General features: G+C 40.6%; 1 long non-coding RNA gene across 1 annotated transcript; it reads left to right on the top strand.

Moving 5' to 3' along the window:
• Positions 1 to 3,607: 3,607 nt before the first annotated feature.
• LOC145765917 (uncharacterized) lies at positions 3,608 to 5,050 on the top strand. The gene is made up of 3 exons (XR_014288676.1): positions 3,608 to 3,866; positions 4,380 to 4,558; positions 4,797 to 5,050. It is a non-coding gene; the product is annotated as an uncharacterized LOC145765917 (long non-coding RNA).
• The last annotated feature ends 19,344 nt before the right edge of the window (positions 5,051 to 24,394 follow it).

Genomic DNA, 24,394 nt, shown 5'->3' with positions numbered 1-24,394 from the left:
GCTTGACAGCTGGACAAAAATTCCGTCTTTATCTAAGTAGTTTGTATTGTAGTGACAGTTTTTAGAGGTGTACGCGTTGCATCCCGATTTCGATAGCCGCGGGCTAATTTCACAGGAATACACTTTTTGAAAAGACGTTTCGAAGGAGTGTTTCTTTTTCGGTCATTACATACAGACGAACGGATCCGGGAACTTTATGTGACAATTTTCCCACGAAGAGATTATGGTTTAGCCTACCGCTGTGACCAGGACTTTTAACACTCACTAACGCCATTGGCTCTCATTTTTGTACATTATGCATGTAAATGATCGTGTATTTATGATGCTAGTGTTTTTTTTTGTGAATCTAGTGTTTTTTTTAGTCGAATCTAGTAGCCTACTTTTCCATGACAAGAGAGTGGCAACAGTGGTTTGTAGAGCCATAGCCATGCAGTGTTATCAATGTTTTCAATGGTTGATCATATTTTTATAGAAGAAGTTACATAGCCTGGATGGTGTGCTGTGCTGCAACTGCTACGTTGTTTGTTTGATTTGTTACAATTCACTGGAATGAAAAATTAAATCTATAGGCCAAATCTTTTAAATAAAACCCATTTCTTAGCCTGCAAAGAGTCAAAAGTGGCTGATTTTCCAAAGACAATTTCAAACATTTTTCTTTGCATTCTTTGTATTTAATGGCACTTGTGGCATTTTGAGTCAAAAAATCAAACAGGGTTATAAATTGCACGTGACATAAACCAGTATAATATGCAAACAATTCATTAACAGGAGAATTTAAAATGAAACTTAGCCTACTGTTACGACCAATCTCTGTACAAATCAAACGTCATATAAAACCGTTCAGGTCTACTGAATCTTACGTCATGGAAGTTGCTAGAAAATGTGCCAAAATTGCACCATCGTTCATGGACTTGTGTCAAACCTGTTTAAACCTGTTTAAACCTGTTTCAGTTTGAAACCTGTTCAAACATGAAATATTGCATCAGCCTCTGGAGCAGGTGTTTGAATGACTTCATAATTGTCTTGCATTATTGCGTCACAGTACTGCATACGTGAATTTGAGATATTGATATCTATTCTAGTCATTCGTGAAATGGTTGCTTGAGAGTTAGTCGCACATTTAACTGTTTGCTTAGTGCTTGCTAGCTGGACAAAAGTTCCGTCTTTTATCCCATTAATCTGTTCTGTAGTGACAGTTTTTAGAGGTGTACGGCGTTGCATCTCGATTTCGATAGCCGCGGGCTAATTTTACTGGAATACACTTTTGAATAGACGTTTCGAAAGTGTGTTTTCTTTTTCGGTCATTGCATGCAGACGAAAGGATTTGGGAATCTTACGTTACAATTTTCCCACGAAGAGATTATGGTTTACCGCTGTGACCATAAAAAATAAAAGACGTTTTTATAGCTGGTAGGCCAAGAAGCACTTGAAGGCATAAAAAAATAAAAGACGTGTTTGTTGTCAGCTAGTGCAGAAGAACTACTTAGAAGCACAAGAAATAATAAAAAAAGATTTGTTGGTTGGTAGTCTACACTCTTACAGAAGCAAAGAAAAGTAAAGACATTTCTTCTCAGTTTGGTACTGAAGAAAAATAACTTTGACATTCATTGGCAAGAAAGAAGATTAAAGGCAATCCATCTGTGCTTAAAGTTCAAGTGGAAGAATCCAAGCAAGTTTTGTGGACTTTAGGACTTTATACTCGTACAGCTACGGTATCGTGCATTTAAATTCTTTTTTTTTGTATTTTTACGGTCTTTACAGTTAAGTTTTATAACTTAATTTTGTGTGTTTGTGTAACTTATATTTTTAATTGTTAAATTTAGCCCCAACATTTAATATGTCTACACTCGGTGGCGACAGGGACTCGACCGCCGTCGACTCGACTGAGTTTAAGCCTGATGATGTTCTTTGCGGTCGGGCAGGCCATTCTGGGGAGGGACCCATTAACGACGAGGCTAAGTCAGTTCGAGAGGCCCGGCATCTTAGACGGGATATTTTGACTCAAATTGGGAAACTTTCTGTAGCCCTAGGTTCTTTGAGTGATAAGCAGGAACTGTTAATTTTTCGATCTAACTTATTGATTGATTGATTGATTGATTGATTGATTTTATTTCGTTGTAGGTAAATATAATACAATAAATACAGCAATAAAAAGGAATTTTCCAGCAACGGGAATCTGCGAAGAGACCATGGGTCTTCGAGTCAAGCAGATACCCCAGATTCAAAAGAAGTTCTAAAATTGCGATAAGAATAATTCAAAAACGAAAATTGGAACAAGGGTTAGAAGATGGTCACAGAGAAGTATATTTAGTAGTCTATCGGTAGCATAAAGGTAATACAAAATTAAACGTGCTAGTATTTGGCGATGAGTGAATTTTTGTGTTGTTTTTTAAAAGAATAAAATGACAGTTTACGCAAGCTCGTTGGTAAGGAGTTCCAGACTTTCACTCCGGCATATTTAATGCTGCGCTGGAGTCGGGATGAGGCGTAACGTGGGACAAAGTAACAATCGTTGGAAGAGTGTCTAGTAAGACGTGCATTATACATGAGTTTGGTTTTTTCAAAGTAGTGTGCGAAAGGCAGAGGCAATACATCCGTATCAAATTTAAACATGAATTTAGCAATTTCGTGTTCGTACAAATCTTTAAGCTTGAGTATGTTAAGTTTCTTATAGAAAGGTGTGACATGATCAGACCACCTGCCACCTGCTACTATTCTGACAGCCTTATTTTGTAAGGTGCTAAGCTTGTTCATTTGTGTCTTGCAGCATGAACCCCAAATCGTTATCCCATATACGATATGAGAATGTACCAGTGCGTAGTATAATTGTAATAATGTTTTGTTTGGAAGAATGTATTTGAGTTTCGACAATATCCCTACAGATATAGAAAGTTTCTTGTGGAGCATATTAATGTGAGGTCTTATCTACTTTAGAAGAGGAATTAAGGCATTTCCATGCTCTTTTGAGTAAAATTTTTAACTCTGCAATCTTGGCAGAACTTCGTGATAGGGTAGATCACAGATTTCTAGAGTAGCGGATATGAAACTTCTTACGTATGGATCATTCTCTCATACAACCGTAGGGCGGCGTGAAAAAGAAAAAAGAGCAAACTCGTCAGCAATTTCGCATAAGTATGATTCCACCAAAAATGCCAACACAACGCATCAATCACGTGACCCAAATAACGCACTTTGAATGGGTCATTCAAAGCAAATGTGGTGTGTGCCACACGCACGCGTGCGCGATTGCTGTCTGTGATGGCCTTCTCAAAGGTTTTCCAGCGAGTTGTGATCATGAGAAAGCTGCAAAACTTAGACAGAAAGTTATGTTCAGGCTAACTGTTTGGTATGATTTTATGTTATAATTAATCATTCAGGCTAGGTTTTCAAAATTGTGTAAAGCAAAATTCGGAATGGTCATGTCTTCTGGAATAAAAACGGCTTATTCTGATAAGTTGCTGTTCGTCATTCTGACATTTCTATATTGCGGTATGTTGATATGTAGCTTTGACAATGACAGTAATAAAGTTAATAGTATTGCGGTAAACGTAGACAACTAAGTTTGCAGGAATTAAAGTCTTAGTTTTCTGTATGTGTGTACTTCAGTCAGTCAGTGTACACTGTATCTTTTTTCTTCATAAAATGATATATCAATCTCTTCAGTCTTCACATATTATCTTCAGTTCATTAAGCTGATGTTGTTCTTGGCAGTGCTGTTAATTGATAAACCATGCATAAAAGTTCTAAAAAGAGAATTGGCTAAAAAGCATGGAAAGCTCTTCTGCTATTGGACCCTTCAAGGAGCTTCTCAATGTTAATTTACCAACACTACGTGAGATGTCCTTGCATTCTGAGCTTTGTTGAAGGTAACAGGCTACCGTACTGAAGTAGCCTACCTTATTACGTTTTCTCTGACAGGTTTTATTCAAGCTTGATCGTGACATGAAACATAGATTAACTGGTATTTTCTACATGGATGTAAGGAAGGTGTTAAAATATTAAATGTGAACATAATAGCCATCATGAATCAATACCATATAAAGCCAACCAGCAGACAGTTTTTAGAACTTTAAAAGTTTAAAATTAATTGCACGTTTACAGAGATAGAGTCCTCATAATGAAATAGTTTTTTAGGAATCTGGAAAAAAGGTTAATTATTTTCTTTTCAAAAGATGTCAGCCTACTTGTTATCATCTGCTGTTGTGTTAACTTATATCATCACATGCTAGTAGAATCAGGTATTCAGTCATCAGCGATAGTATTTTCGACAAAGTGGATTTCACAGGCAAAAGTGCAACACTTTCAATTAGGCTACAAATTGGATAAGCTTTTTAAAATGTCGTTGTGTAATATCAGCTTGTCTGTATGTGTATTTGTAGGGACTCAATGAGGAGCTCACATTTGATGTATTTGTCTTGAGGAAGACCGCATTCCCAAAAGAACTGAAGTTTGTCCTCTCCCAATAATATCATCATGGGTAGAAGCACTTCTATATCAAATTGGGCTTCTTGACAAAAAGACAATGTCAACAACTCTTCAAAAAAGAGTTTACAAAAAAGTGAGTTCTCACATATCTTTTCAGATTTTTTGCTCTAATAATGTTCAGGTTAATGCCGCACCCACTTTAAAACTTCTGCTGTCTTTTGCTGCTTGTGTAAACCATGTATTTATTTTTAATAATTTTTAAACTTATTGTTTCGTTTAATGTTAAAGTATTTTGTCAATTGCTAATATTATTTCAACTTTGTAACTGGTTATTGACATAGGAATAGACAAGGTATGTTTAAAATTTTCAGGACATCAAATATGCGACTTCCACTTCCAACAGTTGCGAAGGAAGTGTTGCAACTCGGGGTATCAGTCAAGGAGAAGCTGCTGTGTTGGGAACAGCAACACTTGTTTTCACACGTTACCTTGGATTAACTGAAGAGTTTGACAAACAAAAAGTTTGAATGCCCGCATTTTCCTGCCCATACTCAGGCTGTGGAATGCCTCATTGAGGAAGTCACTAATGCCTGTGGAGCTATTGCTAGCCATCAACGACGGGATAGTTTCGTTCGAGCGAGAGTTGCTTTGTGTAGACCAGTGGTTCCCAACCTTTTTGACCTTGCGGCACCCTATCAAAGAGATAAATAGTTTGCGGCACCCTGGCAAAGCTGAATCAATTTTATGAGGTTTCTGTATTTCAAATAACTGTATGAAATAACACAGAATGAGTTGTAGCCTACAGTAGGCTATAGCGCGCGTAAATAAATGTATTTATTCAAAAGTCAGTGTGAAATTTGGGCTTGACTTCTTGCACAAAGTCCTTTAATATCTGGGGGCACATTCGATAAAGTCACCCTCATTTCTTCCTCGACTATGAGCAGTCGTTTTCGTTTTTTAGTTTTTATGTTGAATAATACGGAAAATCCACTCTCATATAGGTAGGCTATGACGAGATAAACTGCAGCAAAAGCACAATAGCTTTCTTTTCAACGCAAGGATATTCATTTTGAATTTTTATCCAGGACTCGTCGAGAGGCATCTGCTTGTGCAATTGTGCATAAGCTTAAAATTTCCATTGCTACAAACTTCTTCTTCTTTAAGATTCAAAACAATGTGAGAGTCCAGTAAAAATGGATTTCTTACTTATGCGTAATTTTCCGTGGACAAGCTGGGAAAATACTTCTCAATTTTTTCTTCCAATGATTTTAGGTGCTGAGTTATTAATGAGACAACTTCTTTGTTCTTCATTTCAGAGAAATGTGAAAGCATGTCAAACTTTCCGTTCTCCACTTTTAAGCACCACATTTGCATTTTTATCTCAGTGCTTCCATTTTATCGGTTGAAGTTAAGAGAGTTTCATTTTTGCCCTGCATTTTGGCATTCACGTTATTTAAATGGTCGAAGATATCTACTAAAAACGCTAATTTGGAGACCCAATTGTGCGCCGTGAAACGTAAAATAAAATCATGAAACCTGGCAATAATGATGCGTTTCAAACGTTTTTATGGAAAGAACAGCAACGAGTCAAAATCTCTTTCACGCTGTTTTTCCTGGGCGAGAAAACAAAGGCTTACCGCGAATTAGGCTATCTACTCACCGCCAGCGACTTCCCTACAAAGCGACTCTCCAGAAAGGAGCCATGAATAACTGCGAGACGCGAAATTAATACGCACTGAAACTCGGTTAGAAATAAATAAATTCCGCACTTAACGAGTTAAAGTTAAAATAAAGAATGGGCTGCAGTATTGCAATATCTCAACATCTCGCGGCACCCTTGAGCATTGCAATTGGCACCCCAGGGTGCCGCGGCACCCCGGTTGGGAACCACTGGTGTAGACTGTAGAGTCTTGCCCAAAGCAGACGCGCAATCTGACTTTCTTTCCTTCTGACCTTTTTAACTCCTTGTTCTTCGTTTGTGTGTGCTGTTGCTCAATGCTCATGCCATTGGTTTGTCGGAGACTATGCAGAATTTGCTTAGTATGTTCGCCATCGTTCATTGTTGCGCTTGTTAATTTAATGCTGTTTACCGTTTTTTTTTTAATAATTTTGGACTGATGCCGTTTGTTGATCAACTCATCAACGTATTCCATGATCAGCACTGTGCATCACCGTGTTGGCTTAGTTACGATGGCTTAGTTAGCTCCTCATAGTTTCAGACAAACTTTCTGCTGCCCTGTAGAGTTCACAAGGGATTCTATAATCCTAAGTTATCTGTTAGTTTTGAGAAAACTTTGCTTGGTGTAAAATGATTGTTCAATTGCGGAATGCTTATATCCTAGAATAAAACCATCTTATTTCCTAGTAGTTTGCAGTCTACAGTATCGTTCTTGCCTCATCTTCAATTTGTATGTGTACATTAATCATGCTTTAGTTATCAATAAAAACTCCGGCATACCATCTTATTTCCTAATATTCTGGTTTTGGTTTCTCATGTCAGCTTCAGCATAGTGCTTCTATTAAGGTTATGAATCTAGTTTGTTCGCATTAGAGAGTAATTTTTGATATATTATTTTTCCACCTCTAGCCCTACGATTGTATGCAGCTAAAACAAGTTTCGCATCCCGGTGTCTAGATATCTCTGGGGTAGATCCCGAATTAAACTCGTTAAAAAATAACTTCGAACAAAAAGAAAGTGAGTTCTCAGATAGGTTGGATGCTGACATACATCCTGAGGATAGCGCCTCAAATGTAAGCACTAGGATGTCTGAGAGCTCGTCACGGATAGTTGCACAAATTAACCTACAGTTAAGACGAGAGGAGCTCCAGATCCAAGCTGAGGCCGAAGCAAGAGCTGCTGAGGCCATCGCAAGAGCTGAGGCCATACGAGCTGAGGCTGCCGCGAGAGCTGAGGCCGAAGCGAGAGCTGCTGAGGCCGCACGAGCAGAAGCTGCCGCAAGAGCTGAAGCCGAAGCTAGAGCTGCTGAGTTCGCACTCAAAGACGTTCAAACAGCCAACTCCATAGCGAAACAACTTCTCGCAAATGGCCAATATCAAGGAGCTGATAAAGCGCATGCCAGAGCAGTGAAAAATGAAATCAACCAACTATGGAAGGTACCCAGCTCAAGCTGTTTCCTATCTACCTCTTTTAACATCTCTGAGTTGGACGCAGCCATCAAACACCTAAAAACTGGCAAATCACAAGGCCCAGACAAAATCCCACCAGAGCTAATTAAACATATTGGACCACTCGCAAGAGAGTGGCTGCGACAGTTCATGTCATTCTGCCTAAAGAAGTTGCTCCTCCCAAAGATCTGGAGGAAAGCTAACATCATAGCCATTAGAAAGCCCAACAAGCCAGCTGATAACCCTAAAAGTTACAGGCCCATTTCCCTGCTCTGTGTGCCATACAAGTTACTTGAGCGTCTCTTACTGAGCAGACTCGAACCAATCGTTGACCCAAAACTACCAGAAGAACAAGCTGGATTCCGACGCGGCCGATGCACAACTGACCAAGTTGTCAAGCTTACTGATGACATCGAAAGTGGCTTTGAAGCCCGTGAGAAGGTGGGTGTTGTCCTAGTGGATCTTACAGCAGCCTATGACACTGTGTGGCACCGTGGTCTTACTATGAAACTATTACAACTCATTCCTGACCGACACATGGTTAAGTTTCTGGTAGAGACCATCTCGAACCGTACCTTCATACTGCATACCAACGAGGGAAAACCCAGCAGACCACGCCGCCTGAAAAATGGCGTCCCCCAAGGGTCAACACTATCGCCACTCCTATTTAATATCTATATAAGTGACCTCCCATGCACTACATCGCAACAGTATGGCTATGCGGATGATCTAGCTCTTCTATATGCTCACAGGAACTGGCATGAGGTGGAAAGAAAACTTGAAACTGACCTGAAACTGGTGGCTGACTATCTGGACAAGTGGAGGCTCAAACTGAATGCGTCGAAAACAACAATCTCTGCTTTCCATCTAAATAATCGGGAATCTCAGCGTCAACTGTATGTCTCGCTAAAAGGAAATCCTTTACCATACACTGCAAACCCAACTTACCTTGGAGTAAAACTTGACCGGCAGTTGACCTACAGACCCCACATCGAGTCACTCCGTGCCAAGGTTACCTCGCGAAATAACCTCTTGAGAAGCCTAGCAGGAACAGGATGGGGAGCCCGAGCATCAACCTTGCGTACAAGTGCACTAGCCTTGGTCTACAGCTCAGCCGAATATGCCTCAGCTGTATGGAACCGCAGCAGACACACAAAAAAGATGGATGTGTGCATTAACGACACCTTGCGCATCATCACTGGCTGTCTCCGCCCCACACCTACTGCTTATCTGCCAACTTTGGCTGGCATTGCTCCTGCTCATGTCCGTAGGGAAGAAGCCTCTCACAAACTGGCTCTACATGCGAGACTCGATCCTCAACACCTTCTCTACAGTCACTCCCAAACAAATGGACCAGTCAGACCTCAACGCCTATCATCAAGGCGTCCATTCCATTGATATGCTACACAACTTGTGGATAAGAACTTCAGCTGCATGGAAACATGGACCCAAGAATGGAACGAGCTGCCACATATCCCTCCCCAGTTTTCAGTTATGCCAGCACTCTCCATCCCTCCTGGAGCAGACCTCTCAAGAAAGGCATGGGTCACATTAAACAGGATCAGATGTGACGTTGGCTGTACTGGAGCTAATCTGTTTAGGTGGGGGTTGCATAATTCGCCGATATGTGTCTGCGGAGCGGTAGAACAAACAATGCAACACATACTCCACGAATGTCCCATCTTACGACCCCCAAGTGGAATCACTGGTATTCGACAACTGGACCCAACTACCGTATCTTGGCTGCACGAGGAGGCATTGCCAATCTAAGCTACTGCAAGTCAAACGAGAGAAGAAGAAGAAGAAGAAGAAGAAGAAGAAGTTGAGGGCCAAACAACGTAAAGAGGCAGTTTTAGCTGAATATCGTTCTGAGTTGGGCTCCCGGCGTAGCTCTAGGAAGGGCTCTTCTAGCCAGTCCAGAAGTGAACATCAATCGCAGTTTAATTTACCTAACCTTTTCCAGATGCCTGTTCAATCTGTAAGTGGACCTGTACAATCCACATGCTTTCCAGCTGTTTCAGGAGGTCTCGGGGCCGCGGCTAAGGGTCTTCCGAAGGCTGTAGAGCCAAGGTCTGCAAATTACAACCGAACTCTTCCCCCAGAGCGTACAGGTCACGGGGCCGCCATTAGCAGTAATGCTTTGCCCCCTTCAAAGTTTTCTGCGCCGCTAGTTGTTGATCGCCCAGCTACACGTAATTTGGGTGGTTGTGAGAGGCGTATCGTGTCTCCTGATTTTAACGTGTGTGAGGATCGTGATCGGGCTGAGCATGTGACTGAGCCCACTCAGCCCCTTAAGGGATATAGTTTGTCTTCTCCCGCTAAATCGAGTTCTCAACAACAGGATTGCTTTTTTGAATACCAAAATAGTAGGACGTTTTTCGATAAGACGGCCTTGATTGGTTACGATGGTAATAATATGCCATTTATTTTCTTTAAAAATCGTGTTACGGCCTTGATGGCAGCTTCGCCCTTTAAGGGAACTCGTTTAACTTTGTTACAAGCAGCTTGTGTTAGAACAGCTGCGCAAACGATTGCTAATTTGGTTTCCGACACTCCTGGCTTGTCAGAGGAAGACAGGATAGAAATGTCGTTAGCTCGCTTGTCCCAGCGTTTTGGGGTTCGTGGAGGTCTTCTCGCCGAACCGGAAATTAGAAAGTATCGCTATGGTAGCAAATTGAATTCAATCTCTTCCATTGATTTGAAAGAGTTTAAAGATGAATTGTCGCAGTGTCTGCTTTACGCGCAAGCTTATGGTCAGCGTGACAAATTGGAAGGACGTTTTGTTTTGGATTTGGCTAAGCGACTCCCGTTTGATGCTAAGCAGCGTTATCTTGACTTTTTAGGTGATCAGTATGGTGGCACTGATGAGCCTACTTTTCAGAGTTTGTTCGGTTTTGTTGTACGGGAGGAAACGCGCAAGTCGACTGATTTTAGCATTATGCTAATGGGCGATTCTAGTGAGTCGCAGCATTTTAAAAAGTTTGGCAAAGGAAAATTGCCTTCTTGTCCGGTTAGGCAGACGTCGGTAAAACCCCATGATAATGTGATTTCAGGGAGTTCGCAGTACTCGACTGCTGTTGGCGCACCGCGCGGTGGTGTGGCCAGACGTAGTGACATACCGGCATGTTTTTATTGTTCGTCACGTGGTCAAGTTGAATATCATTTTTTGTCTAATTGTAAAGAATTTTTGCGCTTGACACCTAAAGATCGGAGAGATGTCATTGTGAAAGCTGGCAAATGCTTGAATTGTTTGCGCCAGCATATGGTTAGGGATTGCGTTCATGCAAACAACTGTCGTAAGTGTGGTCCTAACAACGATAGGAAACACTATTTTCTTCTGCATGATTTTTATGTGACGTCACGTGATTCTCTGGATTCGGTCGGTAAAGATGATGCTGGTGCCAGAGTTCCTGTGCGTAATGTTAAGATTGGACATGTTAAAGCAGCCTTTAACCGCATTACTGCTGCTCGTGTTTTGAATCCAATGACTGGCAAATCGAAGTTGGTGTATTGTCAGCATGATCCTGATTCGCAGTTGACGTTTGTTTCGAGTGATTTGATCTGCGAGCTTGGCATTAAACCGTATGACAAAGCATCGTTTAAAATGGATACTCTGGCTGGTCAGAAACCTACTTGTGCTGAACTTGTTAAACTCAACATTCAGTCGTTAGAGACGAATGAACTGTTTTGTGATATAACTTCGGTGGTTAACCCAGCTTGGGCTGACGATGTTAAAACTTTACCGCATAAACAAGATTTAAGTGGTTTCCGTCATTTTCATGACGTGAATATGTTTCATTTGAATGATTGTAGTACTGTAGATGTACTGATTGGCAACGACAACGCTTATTTGATGTGTGCTAAAGAAGAGCGTGTTGGTGAGAATCGTAGTGAACCGCATGCTTTACTCACTCCTCTCGGTTGGTTGACTTGTGGTGGTAAGTCACCCTTAGTTGAAAGCGTTGCTAAAGTGTGCAGAGTGCAGACGTCTTCAGAGTCGGATGTCATCTCTGGCTTTCAGCGTAAAATTGAGTCTCGCGATATGGAAATAGCAGACCTGAATAAAGTCATTCAGGATTTGACTTTGCAAAATGAAACCTGTGAATTGTCTCGCAATGATATTTTGGCTAGAGAACTTGTCGAACCGAATATTGAGTTGAAAGATGGTCGATTTGAGATACCTGTTCCGTTAGAGGAAGATATTGATCTACCTAACAATTTTGTGTTGGCGTCAGATAGAGCTGCTGCTTTAAGGAAGAAGGCTTTAAAACAACCTGAACTTCGTGATTTCCTTACTGACACCATGAAAGATCTTAAACCTAATGGCTATATTGAGCGTGCTGGTGAAGCAGGAAATGTCAAGGGATTTGAATGGTATTTACCATACTTTGTGACGTCACAATTAAAAAAGCGTATTGTTTACGACGGCAAGTCTGAATTTCGAGGAACTTGTGTTAATGATGTAATGTTTTCGGGTCCTGACTTTTTAAACCCTCTGGCAGATCTCTTGGCCAGATTTCGGCTTGAAAGATTTGGTTTCATGGCTGATGTGACCAAATACTTTTTTCACATTTTAGACTCTTCAATACGTAAGCCCAATTTTATTGAACTGCTTACGTACACCAGCAGTGCCGTTCGGATCGTGAACGAACGCCCTTTAGTTCCTTTGAGTGACGACCCTAGGGATTTTACTGTCATCACCCCTGCCTCACTTTTGACCCCATACTTAGACCCATACTGTGCTGTTGGGCAACCACGTGATCGTGACCAACTAAGAAGGGATTATCGGTTCAATTTGTCACTTTCTCAGCAGTTTTGGAGCAAATGGATCGATTTTTACTTGCCAGGTCTTCAGGGCCGGAAAAAATGGCTGAAAATGGCCGAGAATTTGGAGCCTGGTCAACTTGTAGTGGTGGGTTCTCTCCAAGACATTGGTAAACGTGGGAAGTATCAACTTGGGAGGGTGCATGAGGTAGTTCCACAAATTAGGAAAGGGAAGCCTGTGGTTCGTAGAGCCAAAGTTGCCGTCTGCAACTATGATGAGAGTACGGGGAAAGTGAAAGTAGACTACGTGTTGAGGGATATTTTGTGCCTCGCCCCCGTAAAGAACACCTAAGTGTTAGGGTTTGAGCTTGGTTTTGTCTGCGGTGGCCGACCCTTGTCTGAGCCCGGAACAGTCGGTTATTATCGCAACCATTGTATATAGCGTCATTTTAGCGTGTACCTATGGTACCAATTTCATGTATCGTCGTGTATTATTCTTATTGTTGTTCATTCTTTGCATGCCCTTTGTATTTACGTATTAACTTAAACGTGAGTGATTCAAACAATTTGTGTATCATGTGTTTTTATTCATTGGCTCATGATTGTCCTTCAATTCTCTTTTAGTTATGCCATGTTAGACTGTCATAACTAGGGGCCGCTATGTTACGACCAATCTCTGTACAAATCAAACGTCATATAAAACCGTTCAGATCTACTGAATCTTACGTCATGGAAGTTGCTAGAAAATGTGCCAAAATTGCACCATCGTTCATGGACTTGTGTCAAACCTGTTTAAACCTGTTTCAGTTTGAAACCTGTTCAAACATGAAATATTGCATCAGCCTCTGCCATTATACACCTGGCTCGCCGGGCGGGGGATCCTGACCACTTGCTCCATGCAAAACTCAACATCCCACCTCAGGAATCTCCCCGGCAACTAAAGTCAAGACACCCCTTTGTGCCAGCTGCTGTTGAATTACTACAACCATTCAGCGATCGTGCCATCAGCGCAGCACACTTCATGGAAGACACTTGGAATGCAGCATGGTGCGCCACCGACACCAAACTACATGGTTTTATGCCCCACCCGGTGGCGCGCCCCCCTGGTATGGACCTTCCTCGGCCGACTTGGGTCAAGCTCAACAGAATCCGAACCGGAGTCGGTCGCTTCCATTCCAACATGCACAAGTGGGGTCTGGCTCCCTCATCGGCCTGCGAATGCGGCGCGGAGGAACAAACTGCTGACCATGTCGTTCTCGAATGTCCCATCTACAAGGCACCAAATGGAACGCATGGTATAGCAACGCTGGACGAAGCTACACTCACCTGGCTCTCCACCACCTGCCCTGAAATTTGATCTAGTCTCAAACGAAAGAAGAAGAAGCCTCTGGAGCAGGTGTTTGAATGACTTCATAATTGTCTTGCATTATTGCGTCACAGTACTGCATACGTGAATTTGAGATATTGATATCTATTCTGGTCATTCGTGAAATGGTTGCTTGAGAGTTAGTCGCACATTTTAACTGTTTGCTTAGTGCTTGCTAGCTGGACAAAAGTTCCGTCTTTTATCCAATTAACCTGTTCTGTAGTGACAGTTTTTAGAGGTGTACGGCGTTGCATCTCGATTTCGATAGCCGCGGGCTAATTTTACTGGAATACACTGTTTGAATAGACGTTTCGAAAGTGTGTTTTCTTGTTCGGTCATTGCATGCAGACGAAAGGATTTGGGAATCTTACGTTACAATTTTCCCACGAAGAGATTATTGTTTGTTTGTTTGTTTGTTTTTCATATTTTTACCCTGCATTGCGGGAAAGCGGACTTGAGCGCTATGCATCGGTGTACGCCTTCCGACGTACACCTGACCCACGCTGCAGCCGACGGCAATGTCTGTTTCCGGTTGTCTACTCTGCTTATGACTTAAATTTGGTACTACCCATTACTCGAAATCGATCACTGGGTAGAGGCAATTATCGTAAAGTTTCTTGCCCAGAGAAACAACAGCAAGTGCGGGTGGCTGGAGTCGACATGGTTTACCGCTGTGACCACCTACACTAAAAAATGACCTTTCTTGCATCTGTAGCAAAAGAAGAGATTGCGATTCATGTTGCAATTTTGGAACACAAAGTTCTTCTTTCAAAGCTTGATTTTCAGTCAGGGATATCTAGAGAAGGGGATATGAAGGCTCGCAGCGATTTCCTTATTCTTATTACACTACCAGGGCGGTTGTTTGTAGTGCTTTAAACATGTGGTTCTTTTTAAAATCGTAGAAAGTTTTGTAGTGCAGCTGGTAGCCTACAATGAGCTACAAGAGACAGTTAGCAAATGTTACGTAGAGTAGCCTACATTTAAAGAATACTTGTTCACAAAGACAGTTGAAAAGTTACCAGTAAGCTGTTTTTTATAACAAAGCCTTTGCAGGAGGCTATAGATGTAAAGCAAGTATATGGGTGGTTGAATTAACAAGCAACCACGAGCATGCTGTGAATATCCAGGCCTGGTGTTAATAGCGCAATGCAAGTTATCATAACAAGATTTATTAAACTCCTATCGGTGCCAATTGTCATTTTACGATAAACACAGATTATTTACGATTAACAATAGCCCTTCTATTGTCAGACGTAATAAAAGCCTTCGTATTCTCTTCTTTAGATATCCCTGTTTTCAGTTACCAGCATACAGGATTCTGCAATGAATAGCATAGTCTGTAAACTATGGTTGTTTAAATTTAATGGTTGCATAAGATAAAAAAATGAACCGAAACATAGCCTATAATACCAATAGCCTAGTAGGCCCACCGCAAGCTAGGCTACCAGTAATTCACACAAATCAAGAAATAAACCATTTAGCCTAACCCATTGCAAAATGACTAATTGAGATATCATGGATAATCATAACCTACCATTGTTTTGTGCTTCTGAAATAATTTTTTGCTTCTTTTGTGCATGGTCATCTTGTTCACTGTTCATTGCATCATTGTCATGAGACATATCTTGCAGAACTCTTTTTCGGCTCTTTCGAGTTGTTCGTACTTTCATTTCATCAGCTGGAATTGGGTCTGGAAAAATGTCAGAAGGTTTTCCATCCACAAAATGCTAAAATTGGTAACACTTCATGTATTTATTGTATTTTAATACTGTACATTGCAAAACCACCACCACAAATAAACAATAAAATCAGTCTATCAGTAATAAGCCTACCCCCCAGCAGAGCTAACTAATAGATTGTTTAGGCAATTGATGCAGCATTGTAAGACGGTTTCTGTTTTGCTAAGATCGCAAACACCGACAACACATAGTTTTGGCCGCATAATTTGAAAGAAAACTAGTGCTACAAACAAGACTGTTATAAAGATTCCTGCAAACGCATCAGTCCGAGCCACCAGTATCTTCATCGAGAAGTCACGCCAAGAAGCATGTCGATGTTTGATCATTTCGTTTACTCATGATCTAATCATCTGGCGCCAAGTGATGTGGCGTTCCCCTTTACAATTCTGCCTGCGTCTGAATAGTTCTGTCCGCTAGAGGCGCCAAGGCGGGAACGTGGCCGCGGATGAATACTAAACAAAGACTTTTGAAAACAACAACTCAGCGAGCGGACGTGAATTGAAGTGAAGGAAAGAGATGCACAAAAGACAATAAAGAAAGGACATTCGGAAATCGGAACATGGCTACAAGGTTGAACCCGGACTATTGATTAAGGACATTTATTCTATTAAGTAATATTACTGTGTGTGTAACCTGGTCTGCCCTGGTGACCTTCATTTGTATTAGCTTCTACCATTGTTAATTAATGTTATTGTGTTTACTTTGAATTATTATACTACTTCTACAATGCTTGCTTTTGTGTGGTATTAATAGACAGTGCACTCTAGAAGAGATAAGGTTAGAACATCGCCCCTTCTGAGCTAGGAGTCGCATGTCGTTAGTGCTTAGCGTACACTATTCGACCACCTACAACCTATACGCCAAAAATGAAGGTTAATTCTTGACACGTTTAGCTGTACATGAAGCCGACCACATGCTTTGATTCAACATAAACAGTCTTCCAATCTTATTTTTGGTTTAGGAAAGCCAATGAAAGTGATATATTGGCATTTCTCTGGATATCTGTTGTCAAAACTGCAAGTGCCATAACTAAACCTCTTATTTACCACCACGAAAACGGCATAAACGTGACCGAAACTGCACAAAACAAATACTGCATAGTTGGCAAGCGAAGACAGGGTTGCCAGACTAAAATTTGTAAAAAAAGCCAAACCCACCAAGAAAAAAGGCCAACTTAAGGCCAAATAGGTAGAAAAAAGGCCAAAAATAAGCCAAACTCAAACAAGATAATATAAGCTTTGTAATCACGGTTGCCAGACTATGAAAAGGTTTTAATGCAAAACAATACAAAAAAAGGCCAAAACAAGGAAACTATTAGATAAAAAAGGCCAAATGGATAAGCTATTTACCTGTTTATACTGTATTAAAAATTTTGTTTGTTTGTTTGTTTATCTTTATCCTGCATTGTGGGAAAGCGGACTTGAGCGCTATGCATCGGTGTACGCCTTCCGACGTACACCTGACCTACGCTGCAGCCGACTGCAATGTCTGTTTCCGGTTGTCTACTATACTTATGACTTAACTTTGGTACCGTACTACCCATTACTCGAAATCGATCACTGGGTAGAGGCAATTATCGTAAAGTTTCTTGCCTAGAGAAACAACAGCAAGTGCGGGTGGCTGGAGTCGAACATGCAGGCTTTCGACTGTGAGCCCAACGCGCTAACCACTCGCAAATAATAAAATATACATGTTTAACAAATTTACTTACCGGTATATTTTATTGAATTATTGAAGAATTTCTTCTAAATAGTTGGTTTATTCATTTTCTGATGAAGTATAGCCTACAAATTCTCATTGTTGCAGGCCCGTAGCCAACCGGGGGCCAAGGGGGCCTCAACCCCAGGGTTGCATTTCTGGGGGGGCTCAGCCCCCCGAAAAACGAAAAGGCTTGATGTAGGGGGGGCTCAGAGGGGGCTCGTTTAAGGTTCCATTTTTCAGCTTTTCTGGCTGAACAACAACTTCTCGACTGAACAAGTAACACTTTAACAGCTTTCTCACAACAGAACTGCAAAAAAACACGAACATAAGTTGATAGCAATCGCCAATTATCACTTTTGTCAGAAACTCTCCAGACTGGGAATATCAATTTCGTAGTAGCTAATCGTCATGTCAAATGGACTGTTAATTCTCTACTTCAAATAAAAAAAGCTATTCAAGAAGGAAAGTATTCGTTTGATGAAGTTGTTAACTTGAGTCCCGGAAGTACAAAAAACTACTCCTTTAAAGGCACAACATTGGACCAGTTCAAAGCTCGACGTAGAGACTAGCCTACCCTTCTTTTGATCGTAATCAGTTTATTCAAGCTTTGGTTGAGAACATTGGAAGCAGGATGGTGGACACCAACAATGAAAATTCTGTGAAGAGCTTGGAAATTATTGTACCAGAGTTATGGCCTGCTGCAGTCGAAGTTCCATGGCAAGAAGGGGAGCAGAGATTACGAAAAATAGAGGAGAGATTTCATGTCATCACTCCTATTTCCGATTTTCGATTGTATGTTGACAATCCTTGTCATATACCAGATACGATAAAGTTGCTCAAGAACGTAGTACTAAACAAGATTGCTATAAGTTCTGCTGAAGCCGAATGTGGATTTTCACAAATGAACTTGGTCATCACACAGCTACGATCACGGCTGACCATATCACTTGTTTCAGCATTGTTGTTCATCAGCATCAATGGACCACCTCCTCATTTATGGAATGGCACTGCGGCAACTCAGAAGTGGTTGCAGACTCATCGGTCGGCTGTGGATGTTCAATTTAAGCATTCTAAGCTGCCCACATTGAATGAACTCAGATCTCCGCAAAAACTGTTTGCTGGCTAAAATCAAGGACTGTCGTGGTGCTTTAAACTTAGCCCATAAAACCAAAGACCTGGCAGACAGGCTGTTTGTTTTGTGTAATCTCGTTTGCACCAACTTGGAATATGCTTTTGCTGTAATTGGAGTTTTTTAAACTGTTCGTTAATAACGAAATGAGATTTTAGTGTAACTGTCACATTGGCAGCTTATTGGTTCTTGTTTTGCAAATCTGCAACCACAAGCGCTCATTTCAAGAATTGCATTTCCTTACTTTCCTATTGCAGTCAATGTTTTTGCAAGTGTGCTTAGGATTGGCTCATACAAATAAGTTTACAATTGAGTTAAGAGATTGGAATTAGCTCATGCAAATCGAGTTTCAAGTGTAGGCCTACGCAGTAAAAAAAAAAAGCAAAGGAGATTGCACTGTAGCAACCAAGCCAAATTTCAAACTTATAATTTTATATCGGATGCAACCACGCTTTCACGTTTTGTTGCTTCTACCTTTTTCTGTACTTCAAGCTATGTTTTAGCATGGGTTGTTTTTCGACATGATGTTCAGAAGTAAAAACATACTGAACAGTGTTTCCTTTTAAAAAAGGTAAACATTGTTGGCTAACCTACACCGATTACTTATACATACTTTGTCTATAACAACACAGCTAAGTGTTAGAGCCCCCCCCAAAAAAATTTTTAGGAATGCACCCCTGCTCAACCCCCCTGAAAAAATTTCGCCCCCCCCCTGGCAAAATCCCAACGTTCTCGAGAAACAGCTACAATTATAATGATTTTGCCCATTTTCTTTTTTCGGCACCCTTAAAAAACAGTCGGGCCTCCCTTGTTCTGTGATCTGGCTACGGCCCTGCACTGTTGTGCAATTCAATCATATTTGGGGTGCACGTGCACTTGAAGTCTTTGCAACACATTTTGTGGTCCAACAGGTGAGAACGAATTCTTATGACAACTTCCAATAGTTGAAATTGTGTTCTGTTTCTAGGCTTTGTTTTTATAGCAGTAACTAGTGAAAATATTACCATGATACTTCACCACATCACCAATGTGATCAATCGAGCGAATAGATGCATGGCACACTATGGTTAAACTTAGATTAATTTATGCCATTTTTTCTAAATCAGTGACTTCATAGACAAGTTTAGTGAGAGAACTTTAAGAGAAGTTTGGTATTTTATTTAACTTAGGTGTTTCTTGTTTTTTTCATCTGTAGAAATGTTGCTTAGCTTTGGCAATATATTTACCTTGCACATTACACAGTACTCGACTGGCAAGCCGACGGTTGTGTTAAACTACCGATCGATTGAAACGTGAACACGTTAAGTATCTGCATAGGCTAGGCTACCTACTTTTGAGCGTTGACATTATAATTCCAAAATAATATCTATAATATTCATATTTATCGATATTTTATGACTTGTAACGGATTTTAATAAATTGTAGCAAAAATAATTCCGAAAGTAGCCCAAAAGGGAGCAAGTATAAAAGGATTGTAGCGGATGAGTTTTAATCCGCTACAGTGGTGAAATCTGGCACCACTGGCTGACTTAGCGGGTGAGCGCAGTCTGACTCGGCGCCGGCGTCACATTACGACTATTAAACAAGCATAGAACATGTATTGAACAATAGTTTCATCTGGTAAGGTTACGATATATGAGAAATATTGATTATTATGCATTTTGAAAAGTAAATTTTAAAAAAGGCCAAATTTAAGGCCAAATTTAAGGCCAAATCTAGAAAAAGGCCAAACGTATAATTTCTAAGGCCAACAGTCTTTAAAAATGGCCAAATTCGAGAAATTTGGCCTTAAAAAGGCCAATCTGGCCACCCTGAGCGAAGATAGCTTGCTCTCATGCGCTCTGATTGGCTGAACGTTGCTAGGCGATGGATCGGTCTACACAAACAAAGAAAATGCGAGAAGCACAAGACGTGATAATTCAATCAAAAACTGTAAAAGATAAGAAGCTCCGCCAGCAAATAATTGCCTGTTGAGCCCTGGGCTTAAAGATTTGATTATCAATGCCTCGTGAATCTTGGTGTCGAACTCGGACAAACACTTACGAACAATTTTGAAGGACTGCAATGACGGTTTATTGTTTGAGCACAATTGGCAGTTTCTAATATGGTCTTCAATTGCACCGTTTTTATTAAAATTAGCTAAATTCAAATGCTCTCCCACTCTCGTCACCAAATGTCGCGTGGTCATACCAATGTATGACGATCTCGCATCATGCGAGCAAGTGAACTTATAACGACGTTTGAACACAAGCGGAAAGGAGTTTTAGACTTCAACTGAGAATAATAACCAGCTTTAAATGTTTTATAAACGGGAAAAATCGTAACGTTAAACTTCAAGGCAATAAATCTGGACAAACTTGTGGCAAAACGTTTGGATTCCTTACCAACAAACGGCTTTTATTCATATTTTGGTTATCTTGTTAAACTTACCTTTTACGTTTAAAAACCTACTTACGTGCGGGGTAACCAATGTGGTAACAATTATTTATTTAGGCCTATTTTATTTAAGGTCTTATGTTTGTTTATATTTGAATTTTAATATTAAGGCTGTCTGACTACCTGATAAATATTCTATCTAATTTGACTAATTTAGTTATCTGAATCCATTAACTGATTTCCACACAATTATTATTCGAATTATAATTTTTAATTATCAGAAGGTGTTCATATTTTATTGTAGGTTTATGCTAAAAGTTAAATTTAAACAATATAGAATAACGAAACAAAAGGTTAGGTCCCAGCCAGCAAGCCCATATGGGCCCCACATGGGGACCCATATGGGCTGATGTACGGGCCCCATGTGAGCTGCCCATATGGGACCCATACACATTGTGTCCGCGGGCATCACATTGCTCCCATATTCATTTATGGGTTTCATGTGGGTTGCTCACACTCAACCCACAAATCTAATATGGGCTGCCCATATGTAACCCATAAATCTAATACAGGCTGCCCATATGTATATCAGGTATATATAACTGCAGACAGATGCCAAAGTGCTCAAACTGCAAGCAGTGAATTTTGCGCAATGCATAGCAAGGTGCCCCCAATAAAGTGCTCAATCGGAGTAAGCCAAGAGCGTCAACTGCAGACAGTGCACGGCTGCACGCTGTTTAGTATTTGTACAGTGGAATGGCCATAAAGGTATATAACTCCATGTGACATTTTCCTATTTGTGGTACGTAAGCACCAAAAATAGTACTACTGCCAACCTTGCCAAAGTGCTCCAACTGCAAGCAGTGAGCTTTGCGCAATGCATAGAAAGGTGCCCCAGTAATTTTGCTTGTTCAATTTCATTTTGTGTTTGTTTAAAAGATCAATAAAAGTCGTTTGAGACAACTAAAAAATCTCAAAGGCTAGACAAATGCTGATCGAGGTGTATATCATATTAGTATGGGTTGCCCACAAACCTTTGAATCACTGTGTGGGTAGCCCATGGTCTGCCGATAAAAAATGTAGGCAGCCCATGGTCTGCCCATAAAAAATGTGGGCAGCCCATGGTCTGCCCATGAAAAATGTGGGTAGCCCATGGTCTGCCCATAAACAAAGTGGGAAGCCCATGGTCTGCCCATAAACAAAGTGGGAAGCCCATCAACATTTCATGCTTAGCCCATGATCAATAATTTTATGTGGCTAAATTTATTAAAATGCATTTATATGATCACGCATTTGAAGATTGGAAGTTTTAATTGGAAGTTCATAAAAAATGTGGGCAGTCCATGGTCTGCCCATAAAAAATGTGGGCAGCCCATGGCCTGCCCATGAAAAACGTGGGTAGCCCATGGTCTGCCCATAAAAAATGTGGGCAGCCCATGGTCTGCCCATAAAAAATGTGGGCAGCTCATGGTCTGCCCATGAAAAATGTGGGTAGCCCATGGTCTGCCCATAAACAAAGTGGGAAGCCCATGGTCTGCCCATAAACAAAGTGGGAAGCCCATCAACATTTCATGCTTAGCCCATGATCAATAATTTTATGTGGCTAAATTTATTAAAATGCATTTATATGATCACGCATTTGAAGATTGGAAGTTTTATATTTCACCTTGTCATTTAGCAACACATTCTGCAAGAAAGCCCATATTGGGCACATATGGCAAAAACACAAAAACCTACATAGAACCCACATGCCCACAAGCCCATTAAAATAGTATATGGGGCCCATATGGGCTTGCTGGCTGGGGTATTTTCACATTTTAACAGTCGTCTAAATTGTTACATTCTACACAATCTATTTAATCTTTTCAGAACTGAGCTCAGCTTGAGCTGGTTTGATTGAGCTCTCGCCAAATGCAAACAAATCATATTATTGTCACTTCCGTTTTCTTATTTACTTCGGGAGCAGCAGCAGTTTACATGAAAAAATACAGAAACATTGTCACAATCAATGTGCGAGGTCTCGCGACGGGCTGCTTTGTATCTTGATCGAGCGTACTGTTTTGATTGTAAAATTCTTATGACATAGGTTATCATCGGTTATTGACCTGAAGTAACCTTCGATTGCGAGAACTCTATTATGTAATGTGTTTCCAGAGCATTCGGGACATTCATTCATGTGGATTGGTAGTTGGTGCAGAAATTATTGGTGATTGAGACTTGAAGTAATTGAATACAAGTAGATGAGAATTGGTGCTGATATAAATTGTGTTCGAAATTAGAGTTAGAAGAGAAGCCGTTCGTTAAAGTCCTTCAAGAGTTTTCATTATCATTTTACCGGTAGAACTATCCAATCATTTAATTGACTACTTTTCGGTTATACCCATTAAACTACGTCATTAAACCTTTCCAAGTCTTTTTCCTGGTAAGAGATAGAAAGAAATCGTGACAAACATTAGGAAATAAATTTAGGTTAAAGTAAAAGAAAGGGAAACTTATAGCCTATGACGAAATAATGGATCGCTACAATATATACGTCTGGTAGGTAGGCTACACAAGTTAGCGCTTGATACTCCTTTGCAATCACTCAACCAGCGTGCGATTAAAAACTTGAGTGACTCTGATGTACAACCACACAACTTGCGGGGTAATTCGCGCCCAAACCCTTATCTGATTCTTGTGAAGTCATATTACTATTTGACAAACAAATGCAGAAGTTTTGGTCGTTTGACAAGAAAGAAAAAATCGCAGCCGTGATTACATCATCAAGACGTTTTCACCTATTTACCCGAACATTTACAATTTTAAAGTATATGGAGATATTGTAAAAAATCACCGTGTGCGAAAGATAGACTCACAGAAAACTTTAATCAGTTTCCCTCATCTCCGATAAACACCAATATGCTAATGTTTTCATTCAGATGTACATTCACACTTTTCCATTACTAAATACTTTCAAAGAAGACTTTGATATACCAAAAGTCCGTCATCACTGGTTTTGTCCGTCATCACTGGTATTAGCTTATCCCCTTGAATTTTCCAACCCCATTTCTCAGCGTCTATTTGGGTACATAGGCCCATCCATGCCATCACTTGCACAGGCCTCGAAATTTGTACTTTTTTCCGGCGGTCAAGCATTCCTACCGGACTGGCCCTTTCAGCGGACATAATATCTCAACCGGACATCTTTTTTGCATGTAGATTTTGCACAAAATCACACCAGCCTACAGTATTGGCAGGCTTGCCAGATTGGCCCTTTTGGGGCCAAATTTGTGAAATTTGGCCCTTTTTAGAGGTAGTTGGCCCCCAAAAAAATTGTTTGGCCCCTTGGCCCTTAGTTTTCAATATTTGGCTCTTTTTGGAAGCAGTTGGCACATACTATCAAACTAACTATTTAAATAAATGTCTTTCGGAAATTGAGACGGAAAAGTCTTATTACGATTTTTTAGACAGTGTTCAGCTGACAATATTTATGCCAATGCTAAAGATTCGAGTGGAAACACTGTAGAAGATGAAGATTTGGAATCGCTTTTGTACTAGAATGTAGACCAGTGGTGCCACTCCTAGTGTTTTTCCACTAGATCTAGTGTTTTTGGGTTGCATCTAGTGTTTTTTTTTCTATCTAGTGCTTTCTTAGCGATTTAGCGCTATGTTGGTGTGCATAAGTTTGGACAGTGTTCAAAGTAGCCCCACGTATTTTTGTTTGGCTGCATCAATGTGTTTGTAGTGCTTTTCAAAGTGGACTCGAGTTTTTTGTCTAGTTACACCCAA

This window comes from Aplidium turbinatum, chromosome 3 (genome assembly GCF_918807975.1).
Source record: "Aplidium turbinatum chromosome 3, kaAplTurb1.1, whole genome shotgun sequence".
NCBI classification, from domain to species: Eukaryota; Metazoa; Chordata; class Ascidiacea; order Aplousobranchia; family Polyclinidae; genus Aplidium; species Aplidium turbinatum.
Note: the sequence above shows the minus strand (reverse complement) of the source record. Positions and strands in the feature narration are given on the sequence as shown.